Source organism: Mizuhopecten yessoensis, unplaced genomic scaffold (assembly GCF_002113885.1).
Source record: "Mizuhopecten yessoensis strain PY_sf001 unplaced genomic scaffold, ASM211388v2 scaffold11087, whole genome shotgun sequence".
In the NCBI taxonomy this organism is placed as follows: domain Eukaryota; kingdom Metazoa; phylum Mollusca; class Bivalvia; order Pectinida; family Pectinidae; genus Mizuhopecten; species Mizuhopecten yessoensis.
The window spans coordinates 215,363-227,430 of NW_018408873.1; the positions used below are offsets into that span (position 1 = coordinate 215,363).

Here is a 12,068-nt window from a genome sequence, read left to right on the forward strand (position 1 = left end):
ACTGTTTTGTATTTAAAATTAGTTGGCGGATGGCGGTATTAAGGGGGTTTATATATTGTGGAAATCCGTTCCATGGGAAAACTTGGCGATACGCGGGGTTGGTATTATAACGGGGGGTATTATTCCGGGGAATTACTGTACATGATCTTGTTAGTTTTCATCAGATTAAAGTTATTTTGTTTACAAAGAATGACTTAAAAATAACTTCATGACAGCATTGGTCATCTATTATAAGGTAATGAATAAAACTCTGTGGTAGTGTTGATGCAAGGATTTGTTTTACATAATTCTACTTAGTGTTTGAATGTACCTTATGTGTATATCACTCTACATGTAAATAATGCATGACGTGACATACAATGTAGGATAACAGAAAGTCGCGGGATTACATTAAAAGGTCAGGACATGATGACTGTTTTGTTGATCTTAGATCAAAATGAACAGGAGACTTGTTAGATAACAAATGTATGTAGACTAGAACTACATTTAGTGACCCGGACATAGCATTTACCGCAATATTACAGCATTTCTTAACAATAAAACAAGGACAACTGAAAAAATAGGTTTGTTTCGTGTCCTGTTGAAGGTTAAACCCATTAAGGTAAAGGGTACCAACAAGGTGGACTGCATTAGTTGTGTACTCTTAGTGGAACTCTCCTGTGTGATTATAACATAGGAAGTGGAACTCTCCTGTGTGATTATAACATAGGAACTGGAACTCTTATGTGTGATTATAACATAGGAAGTGGTACCATTCACACTAAATCTGAAAACAGGCATGTCCTCGGATTCAAAATGACTACCCTTAGATAATTACACATAAAGATCTACTGTTTTGCAACACTTATATGTACATGTATAACATATTCTCTTACTGTGCCTTATCCCTTACAATAGTTCAGTCATTTGTTATGCCCTGAACATAATGGAGGGGATAAGAAGTGTTTGCCTTTTCCATCTATTACGTAATATAATAATATACTAATATGACTCGGGCATGGCCTGGAGAGAGCGCAGCTCGTACATTTGTTTCGATAGTATACTATAATTTTTGAATCATAACATTACCCATTTTAATACATACAAAATTTACCTGTAATTGTTTTTTTTTTATAATATACTTGAATCTGTTGCTGGGCAAAATCATTCATTTTGAAAACAAGCATTGCCTAAAACAAAAGAAGCGTCTAAATGCTGTTTTTTTCAATTTTATTTTATCAATAACATTGTTTAAAATATTATCTATTTATTCGTTTTATAGGGATAAATGTAAAATTAATAATACGTAAAGAAAAGCATTCAAATGAATTATGCAGTTCAAGAGAAAACACAAATGCATTTGGTACTGTTGCATTTAATTGCCCCGTCTATGGCCTCAGCGTAATGTTGCGGAAAGAGTGAGGCCCAGTAGAGGGACTTCATATTTGAAGATGTATTGTTTATCAAATGTAACTGTTATTATTTGTTATTATAAAAGTTAAGTATATTGGTGATTAAATTCCAATTTTATTTTCCGACATGATATACTTTGCCTGATCCCTCTAAATCGTGTAAAAAGAGAATCACAATAGCCCAAACATATCCGGATTTCCGTCTGGTTTGGTAGTTACTATATACTTCCGGTTTGGGTGGAGAGAAGAAAAGACTGAAAATTTGAAAGAAGCTTCAGTTTCTATAATTTTTAATGTCATGAATTTACATAACCACAGAAAAAAATTATCAAATAAAGAGATATTTTTGAGAATGTGTAGCAAAGCTAAACAGCATCGTAAAAATAGGACCGCAATAACTCTATACTAGCTACCTCCGTGACGAAGGATTTTGGAAGCATAGTATTTCGACGTTACCATGACTTCAATTGTTCGTACACATGTTACCGGAAAAGAGCTTCGCTTCTTGCGCCTTTGGCGCAAGAAGAGCTGCGCTCTTATAAGTTCAACTGTACCAAACTTCATATGTGGATATGACCTACACTTTCTGCTTCGTTGACTTTGAATAGACTCTACATTTAAATCAAAGCTGGTTTCTTAATTACTATACAGCTGGGTTGTTCTATAAACCCAGTGCCGTTGGATGATGAGGCCATTCAAGGATCACTTTATATATCACTGAAATGTCATGACCTGGACAAGGTACCATATTATACTGACAACAAGCTAACCAGTCCCTTATGTTACACTCTTAAAGCTGAACTGCAAGCAGAAAGCTGTAATTACCAAATTTAATGACTTTCTTTTGTCAGGGGACATGACCTGAAACGTACTTTGAAAAAGTATACTTGCTTGGGCACCGAGGACAAGGGGCAATATTGGTATGTTTCAAAAACGATTTCAAATTATGCTTGGCCTTACCTATAACAGTATAATTTACTTCAACTCCTGTCTATAAGAATATTCTTATATATATACTTTAGTATATAGAACACCTGTCTATCATCTGGAGAGGTTAATGTGTTACTTCATGTTGTCTCTTGACAGGATAATTAGTCCTGTCAGTGTAAAGTGTCTGTGGAACTAGTACACCAATAAACCTACATACTGCGACCTGCAGTCACTTGGTAACAGTTGTCTCCCTTTGTCAGCCGGCACAGTCTGACAGTAGTTAGAAACAAAATAAAAATAAAAATCTGACAAATTTGATAAAAAAAATATATAGTATGATATACATTAATTATATAATGATATATAATTCTCTTTTCTGTGCATAAATCAAGTAAGATTTTTTTCTGAGGGATACAATTGTATATTCATTCACAAATAAATCATTAAGAAAAACTCCTTTTTCGAAATAAGGTAAACAGTATTCGATTGCTTAAATCATAATAAATGAGAATCAAGTAAGAAATATTTAAAATTGAATTGAACATAATTTTGAAACAATAAACAAATTATCAGTTTCACTCGACCTGAGATGAAGGTAAATTACTCTTGGTGTAAATCAAATCAAATTAATTACTGTCGGGGTTCAAATTGAACATTAAACTACTAGACATTCCATAGGAATACTTTACATTCAGCTTTCTGGTAGCTTGGACAAATTCGTTATCTTACAAGATGTGTGATAACTGTCGGTCAATACACATCACTGACTAGTGCCTTAAGAAAAGCTGACACCAGCTGATTTTCATGACCTTGCCATGGCCTATAATTATGCACAGACGTCTAAACCTGCTGATATTTTTACCAGGTATATGTACATCACACAATACATACTATCACACAATACACTCGAATGTCTGACTGTTCGTACATCACACAATACACACGAACTATCACATAATACACTCGGACGTCTGACTGTTCGTGTATGACAGGTAAGGCCACTGTTACATTACTGATATAATATATATTAAATTGCCATCGGTCAGCTGGGTATATAGGTTGAAGCACTGTTAACATATGAGCCATTAAATCAAATTTGCAAATGTATTATTTTTAACCATCTGATGAACTGTAAAAATATTTTCAGGTTTTCTTTTGTCACTGAATGATCATTAAAACTCTTGATAGATGAACTTTTTCAGCAGAAATCTCAGTAGTTATGAAAATATTTGGGATTGAAAATTTTAATTTATGTTTTGTTAATCAAGCGAAGAGTGCCGCAAAGAATCTCGTATTTTATGTTGAAAAGCTTTATAAAGCTAACCAAATGTGGCTGTTTCAATCAAATTTTTGCAAAAGGATATTTTTGTACCTTTTTCTATTTTAATGAGTGAATATTTTGAATTAGTTGTCTTCAAATATTTGAATGCAGTGTTAGTTGCAATTTAAAAAAAATATTTATGTACTACTCAAGAAAAAGTTGCATTTCTTGACAAAAAAATAGAGGATATTTTTGCTAGTCTTATGGAAAAATCTCCTTAATGTCCTCTCTCTCTCTCAAGGAACATAATTGACAGATTGGATTGCACTTCAGTTATTGACTCTGTGTAGTTTAGTGTGTACAGTTAAGAATCAATTCATATCAGCCATTAGTGTTGAGGCACAGCCATGGATGTTTGTGTTTGTACTGTATCTTACAGAATCCCCCATCCTAAACACACCCACCCACCCACCCACACACATACATGTACACACTCCTTACTAAACTATATACTGATGTACTGCTTATTGATTCCGTTGGTTGTAGAATCTGTGGGGTGTCCTAACTGGTGTTACTGCATACTTCCCACCTCTCACAATGGAAAAGTGTGGGCAATAAATCACTTGCTACCACAGTCCACTGCACACATAATCCCCTTTCAAGGCCAATCATGATTACATGACCATGAAAGGGGGTGTGCCCAGTGGACTGTGGCCACAAATGCTGTAAGAAAGGGGAGATAATCAATCAGTGAGTAACGATGAAGTCAATACAGTAGAGGATAAACTTAGTTGACACATTTCAAATAAGGGGAAAAAATGAAAGTTAAAAATGGTAATTTCATGATTGAAAAACACAAACAGATTTCCTTATCACGTGAGAGGATAAGCATTTCCCGGAAAAGTTTATAATCTTAAGGAGCTGTTCCTTTATACAAAATTGCACATTCAAATATACCATTCATTGAAAGAACTGGAATTCCTTAGGGATTGATAAACCCTTACATTGTATATATGAAAATGGTTTCAATATCCTGTACCTTTGCCACATCTTGAAAATTAAACTGAAAATGTAGTCAGAAATTCAACATTGTTTCCCGTATTTTGAACAGACACTCCTTACCTTCCCTGACACTGGACCTGGATAGTAATCCAAAAACACTTGTATCCATTATGAAGGATACACTCAGACTGGGCTATTGAGAATCTTACCTGGTTATGATTAGTACTCACTCACATAGGTACATGTAAATTATCTGCAGTGTAGGGTAGGTAAAAAGATTGTCCAGGTGAACATTTTTTACTCAACTTTTCTGTTTTGTTCGAGTTGGGAAGCATGCAGTAAGCCAGTTATTGCATGATTTCTCGTCACTCGGGACTTATTACACCCTCGCTTCGCTCGGGTGTAATAAATCCCTTGTTACTCGAAAACCATGCAATAACCTTTACTTATGATAATCTGTCACCTCACACCTATATCTTAGTGCACGGAGATTAGTGGGTAAACAGACAACACCTGTCTATACTGGCATTGTAGCGATTCAACACAGTGGAAGTAGTATAATGGTTGATACAAAATTTGTAACAGAATGACCTCAAAACTGAAGACAGGTATTAAACAGATTGCCATCTGTCGAAATCCTACTACCAAACCATCCAAATATTGAGAACCCATCAATCCAAATCTCTAGCTCCAAGCCATCCACAGAATGACAATCTATAAAGTCAAATATAGGTTTCATTAGAACTCACACATGTAATTACAATTGAAATGTGTATTATATTTTGTGCATTACACAACATTATTGATGAATTCATTATAAAGTGCTTCTAATTGAAATCACAAGATCTTCCTTCTGATATGACTGGCATTGTCATATATCTTTATTCCATACATTTGCTGACCTCGAAGTTTTCATGTACTTGTAATTTTGATTTTTATATAGATTTGAAAGTAATATGTATATATAGAAATGGTGTTACTCATCTTCTGCTAAATGTCCCGTAAGCCATTTTGTAGATGATCTAGATATGTACCAGAACTTGTATTACGTGACATGACTTAGAATAGCCCTGAAGCATTGTTTATATATATACATAATTTTAGGGCCCCGTTATCACCGATAGATCATCAATAATGTAACAGTCTGACAGGTGATGATATCATCACCATGGACAATTAATGGTTTCCATGGTAACTGAGTTTGACCCTCGACCCTTGTATACATTACATGGAGTCAGTAACTCCTGTGAGAGAGCTAGTATAGATCTCTATCAGCAATTATCGGAGAGCCAGCATTTAAACATTGGAAATCAATGACGTGATTATCAATAACCAAACTGAGACAAAGACAGTAGATCAACAGTTTGGGTAAGTATGAAATGCTATGTAGTGATATCTAGTGCACAAGTCATACTTGCCAACTCTCCCTATTTAGGAGGGAGACTCCCGATTTTGGACCCTTTATGCTAAACTAATCCTATATTTTAAGATCTAATGATTTCATCTGAAAGAACAACTCAAAATACGTAATTTTAAAGGGTTATTCTGTCTCTTGGGGGTGGGTATACACACACAATTTATTTAGGTTTTGATTTTTAGAATCCAGAATCTCCCCCATGGAAATTTCAAAAAGTTAACAAGTATGGCAAGTCTATAACTCAAATTTCAAATTCTGTCCTGGACTCTGATTCATCAATCTAATTAGCTAAAATTAATAAGTCAAATTATTAATACATTTTGTACATGTATATGATTATTCTTCCTCGATATCCAGGGGTTACGCTCACCTAAGCTCTCTGAATTGATCTTTACAATAAGATATGATAGTATATTTCAGTTTCCAATTGTTTTGCTGTTGATGTACTTTTACATCTTTTACACCATTTAACCTCTTTATTTTAAGTTCAATGTGTTCAGATTTGTGACTATGTGTACTTTTACAGTCTCAGTTGGTAGGCCATAAATGACTTAAATTGTCGTTTGGTTGTAACACAATAAAAAAAACACCATGATCAGTAACATTTTCAGGTATAATCGAAATATTTAACAATGCATACAGTTGCTCTCCGATAACAACTTGTCAGCTGGCAATGTAAATTCCATCTACAGAAAAATTTAAGGAGTGCTCAAAAATTGGCTTTTGTAGTAGGCAACTTCCTTGTTTTGTAGTAGGCAACTTGTTTGTTTTGTAGTAGGCAACTTCTCTGTTTTGTAGTAGGCAACTTCTCTGTTTTGTAGTAGGCAACTTCTTTGTTTTGTAGTAGGCAAATTCTCTGTTTTGTAGTAGGCAACTTGTTTGTTTTGTAGTAGACAACTTCTCTGTTTTGTAGTAGGCAACTTGTTTGTTTTGTAGTAGGCAACATCTCTGTTTTGTAGTAGGCAACTTCCTTGTTTAGTAGTAGGCAACTTGTTTGTTTTGTAGTAGGCAACTTCCTTGTTTTGTAGTAGGCAACTTGTTTGTTTTGTAGTAGGCAACTTCTCTGTTTTGTAGTAGGCAACTTCTTTGTTTTGTAGTAGGCAACATCTCTGTTTTGTAGTAGGCAACTTCCTTGTTTTGTAGTAGGCAACTTGTTTGTTTTGTAGTAGACAACTTCTCTGTTTTGTAGTAGGCAACTTCTTTGTTTTGTAGTAGGCAATTTTAGGAATTACCGATTATATATTGTCATGACTTGAAGCTATGAAAGTGATATACTTAAATTTTCATGAAAATTCCGCTGTCATTGGAAAGGATTAGCTTGTGTAAATATATTCAGTACTACTGATTTGTCAGGAGAGGCAAAAGCTTGTTTGGTTTTGCAGGCAAACTGTTTGTCTACTTTTTAATGTAATTTTCGCCCCCAAAGTCATCACTATTATATCCACTTCCCAAGCATACACCCAATGCTTGAAACAAGGGTTGGTCATAGGCACCAGTTTTGTAATTGGAGACAGAGAAATATATGCATGGATAGACCAGGATTCGAACTCGTAACCCCTGAACTCTAGACAGACGTTCTATCAATTGAGCAAATGTCTTTCCAGACACTCCATAAAAAGAAAGCATTTGATCACTAGATTTATCCCTGTTTCATAAACAAATAACCGGTCAAGCCGTTTGGAATACGATAAACGAAAGCAGGCTCTTGAGCTCTAGCTGTGTTGTCGAAGACTAATGCATCATCTACTCTTAATGAAATATTGTTCAAATGACAACACCCATGAATATGGCAATACTAATGGTATCATTCTGCCATTCCAGACAAAAGGAATTGAAATTGGTTAAACATACAATGTATATATAGGACAAATTCAAACGGGGAGGAGGAATGTCGGTTTAACCACTGAGCTGGGGCCAGACACATTAGTGTAATGTAGTAGGAATACCACAATGCTGTTCTCACATTCATTAGGTTGTAATATTAGTTTTCTTGGTCCATGTGTATCTAAGTATTATAAATTGGAGTGATTCTGTGACCATATTAATTTTGATAGCAAATGACTTTTCAGAAAGCTAAGATAGATATATATGTGGCCATGTTTGCAGCAGATTTTTGGTTAAATGGATTCTAAATGGTTTAATTTCACTTCTGTTTGGATGGAAAATCAATGTCAGTTATATATGATGTATTAAACCTGTACTCTTATATACAGCATATATGTTAGGCAATAAGCCATACATCATATATGTTAGGCAATAAGCCATACAGCATATATGTTAGGCAATAAGCCATACAGCATATATATATATATAATGTTAGGCAATAAGCCATACAGCATATATGTATGTTAGGCAATAAGCCATACAGCATATATGTTAGGCAATAAGCCATACAGCATATATGTTAGGCAATAAGCCATACAGCATATATGTTAGGCAATAAGCCCACGTCTGGTGATAAGCCCACCCATATCTGTACCAATTCTTTATATTTATATAAATCACAACAAAGGCTATGTAAAAGTCCTTTAATAAGCCCATCCTATTTACCAAGATATAGAGATTATGTCCTGAAAACTGTTTTCAATGTTTACATTTCACATTTTGATTGTTTGACATGATTTAAGCGAGTTACAAGAAAGTTGGTTTGAGAATCCATGCTTGGGCCCAGATCTAGAAATGTCTTTGGAAATGGGATTTGTCACAGTGTTGTAAGGGTGTTTGTAGACAGGGTTCGCCAGACTTATACACATGATGTATAAGATGAAGCAGCTATTTCCTGTACAAGTTGTTTCCTTTTGACGATACAGAAATCTTTTCCAGTTGACGTCCCTATTGATTTTGTCATGAGGTTGGCCCAATGGTGGGTCTATAGCTACCGTTACATCAGGCCAATGAGACGCGATGCAAAGTCTGTAGGGAAAATCAATGTCCCTCACTAACGGGCTGTAGCGGGGAAGGTTATTAATCTTCCAGATTTACACACGCTGGATTTAGCCAATAACTGTCCTAATGTTGTAATACTAACACCTTGAGGGTTTTTGCGGGTGTAGGCAGTTTTGAACCCTTGTTGTTCGCTAGCCACTGTTGTCTTTCTGGATATTGCTCCTCTTCCGCTCGTTTGTCCGGTTTATTGGATTTGTAATTGATCCGGAGTGGATTAACCTTTGCGATAAGTGGTTTTCATTCTGTGTGAGTATCCTAATTATAAGCAAAACGCGAGGAAAACAGGCAATTGATTAATAGCTTAGAGTTTTTCTTTGATTGTAAGTATTTCCTATTTGTTTTTATGAATATACTAATTATTAATATTTAAAATAATCTGATCTTGCATTTTTTGTGCAGTTCCTTAACGCACCCTTTAATGTTGATAGAACTCTATCTTTTATTTCGCTAAAAGACACTTTTAAGAGGAATATTTTGGAAGACGATTATATTAGTCCTTAAAGTAATTTGCCTCTCTTTGAGAAACATTCTCAAACCTTCGACAGATTAAGTATAAATATGGACAAAGTTCATGGGGTATTTAAGGTAGATGCTGGCTTGCAGTTTGAAGCTTTCTACAGCCGTTTCTGAAAACAGTAAAAGCAGGCATATTTTGTTTTGGTGAAAGATCCAATTACAAAGATGTACTGTATAAGATCAAATCAGCGAAATCTGTCAAGTGCAATAAGGTCACTGATGACCTTGAATGCGAAGTTAACCTTGAGCTGCTGATAATGTACGTTAAAGTGCATTGCTGACCTTGATTATGATAATACCAGGGAAATGTTATCCTTATACATCTGATAACTATAGTCAGTGTCCTTATATATCCAGATCAGGAAATGTAGTCATAATCTGTTTGATAAAGATAAAGTTGGAATTCAAGGCAAGCTAGTACATGTGTACCTAGCTAGGTCACCTCAGTTCATTTAGTAATGATCTACGAGTGGTCCAGGGTGTGTTTACAGCGTGGTACGTGTATATGTGTGTGTACTGCACTTATCATAAGACATGAAACAGTCAGGAGTACTTTAATAGAGTTTATAGTTTATGAGGCGGTTTGAGGTTCCCTTATGCCATATTTCACTATCGGCCAGTATTTGTAAACTTGAGCAAGTGAAATATAGAATTGTTATAGTATTTCCTGTTTCAGTAAAAAGGTAAAAAGCACAAGGTTTGACAATATGAATCTGAAAGTTTTAATACTATACATATATGTAATAGGATTTTACCTTAAGTCTAAATAGATGTCTTTGTAAAAAAAATAACAGATTTGAGAATCAGGGATCCAAGTAAACTTAAGGACGGACCTGTTTGATGTCAAGGTGAGATGTATAACAAACGGCCCTGTATAGTGGACACTAGTATATTGACCATTGACAAATGTACTCATGCATCTACAAGACTGATATATAGTCACTAACGGTACATCATATGTAACCTGGATATTCCTGTATGTATTTGTGTTCGTTCTGTACTTCCTCTCCATCCCACTCTACCTTTTGGCAGTTTCATCCCTATTCAACTTATCTTCTTAATTATGATCTTGGCTGTTACGAAGATGTTAAACTCTGAAAAAAAAACGAAAGTGTTCTACATGTGTTTGGGAGATCACTTCCCTAGAAAAAGGGTCATTTGGTTACCATTATAATACTCAAATTAGACCTTATTTTTAACAAATGCTATTTTTCCAGAGTGATTTGTTGGATTTTACTTTCAGGGAAATTTTATGCTTAATTTTTGTTTTGGTCATATCTATCGATTACCAGGCGCAATGTTCGTCATTGATCCAATAGCTAGATTTGGCTTCTTCCAGCCACCATTTGAATCTATTGCTAAAATGAGTCATTGTATCAGTGACTTTTGTAGATTATTTTGAAGGTGAGTCCTTGATGGGTTTTTTTTCAAAATTTTGTTGAGTCCCATTGCAAAGAGATTTAGTGGGCTCTCAAAAAGTTGATAAGTCACACAGGAAAAGCCTGAATCCTTGATCATATCATGGAAAACAGCTAAGATATCACCCTATAATCTTACATAAAATTGCTGGTCGTGAAAAAACCAATTCCATTATGCTACCATGAATGTTCTTGGTGCATTGCTTGCCCCTGGGGATTTAGTCCTTGTTAGACCTTATATTTCTTGTACTATTTTGGGAGTTTTGAATGGTTTTAAGAAAGGTTTAGATTGAAAGTGTAATTAAGGATTAGTTGTTAAGACCCCTGGGCCTCTAGCTTTTAATGGTTTCTGTAAATCTTTCATCGGGCAAACAAAATCCTTTGATGTACCCAAAGACTAACAGAACTAATAGCTTAAAGGATAACCAGTGTTCATTTAGTCATATAGAGACTACAAAAAATAGCTCAAATGTCAGAGATTAGTGAATATATAGAAAGTGCAATTGATGATATTAGTTTTTCCCCTCGCCACATTAAGGGGACATGTAGTGATGGCCTTTTCAGATCTTTCGTTATGGCATTTTTATAAGATTATGCAGTTAGCTCAATTTTTCAGATACTAGATGATGGATATGTCTTGAGAACTACACAAACATATCAAATGACTAGATCGCTGTGACCTATATTTTATTCTAATTGGGGTTTGCTTTCAGCCCCGTTTATTCAGTCAGACTGGCTTTAGCTCTATAAACATCGACATCAAAGCGGGACTGGGGGCACATATGCATGTTCTGCAAGCATTTTCTATAGATATCTCATTAGGGCCCTGTATCGGAGATACGGGTGCCCTATAGTAATCACTCTGTCTGTCTGTCTGTCTGTCTGTCTGTCCGTCCACAAATTTTGTTCCTGGCTGATAACATTGGTATCTATGGACCGATGTACATGAAACTTGGTCAAGATGTTCAGTTCACAAAAATACACATTGAGGTAAAAAGTCAAGGTCAAAGGTCAAGGTCATTAGGTTCAAAGGTCAAGGTCAAATTTTACATCTTTTCACTGATGAACATTTTGTTATGACATTATGAAGCAAAGTTGATCAGAATTAAACAAGGAGTCAACTGACCTAAGGTCAAGGTCATCGGGTCAGGGGTCAAGGTCAAATTTTGTAGCTTTTCACTGGTGAA

The 12,068-nt window shown here is 35.2% G+C and overlaps 1 protein-coding gene across 4 annotated transcripts in view; it reads left to right on the plus strand.

Moving 5' to 3' along the window:
* The window catches only part of LOC110465532 (ATP-citrate synthase-like), a 78,676-nt gene that overhangs the window by 6,244 nt on the left and 60,364 nt on the right, over positions 1-12,068 (plus strand). Inside the window, exon 1 of one of the 4 annotated variants that reach the window (XM_021521428.1) lies at positions 3,225-3,313. The exons of the other annotated variants lie outside the window; for them this stretch is intronic. The gene's annotated coding sequence lies outside the window, so the exon portion shown is untranslated. Of the gene's footprint in view, positions 1-3,224; positions 3,314-12,068 lie in introns of those variants that run through there. 4 annotated transcript variants of the gene reach the window in all.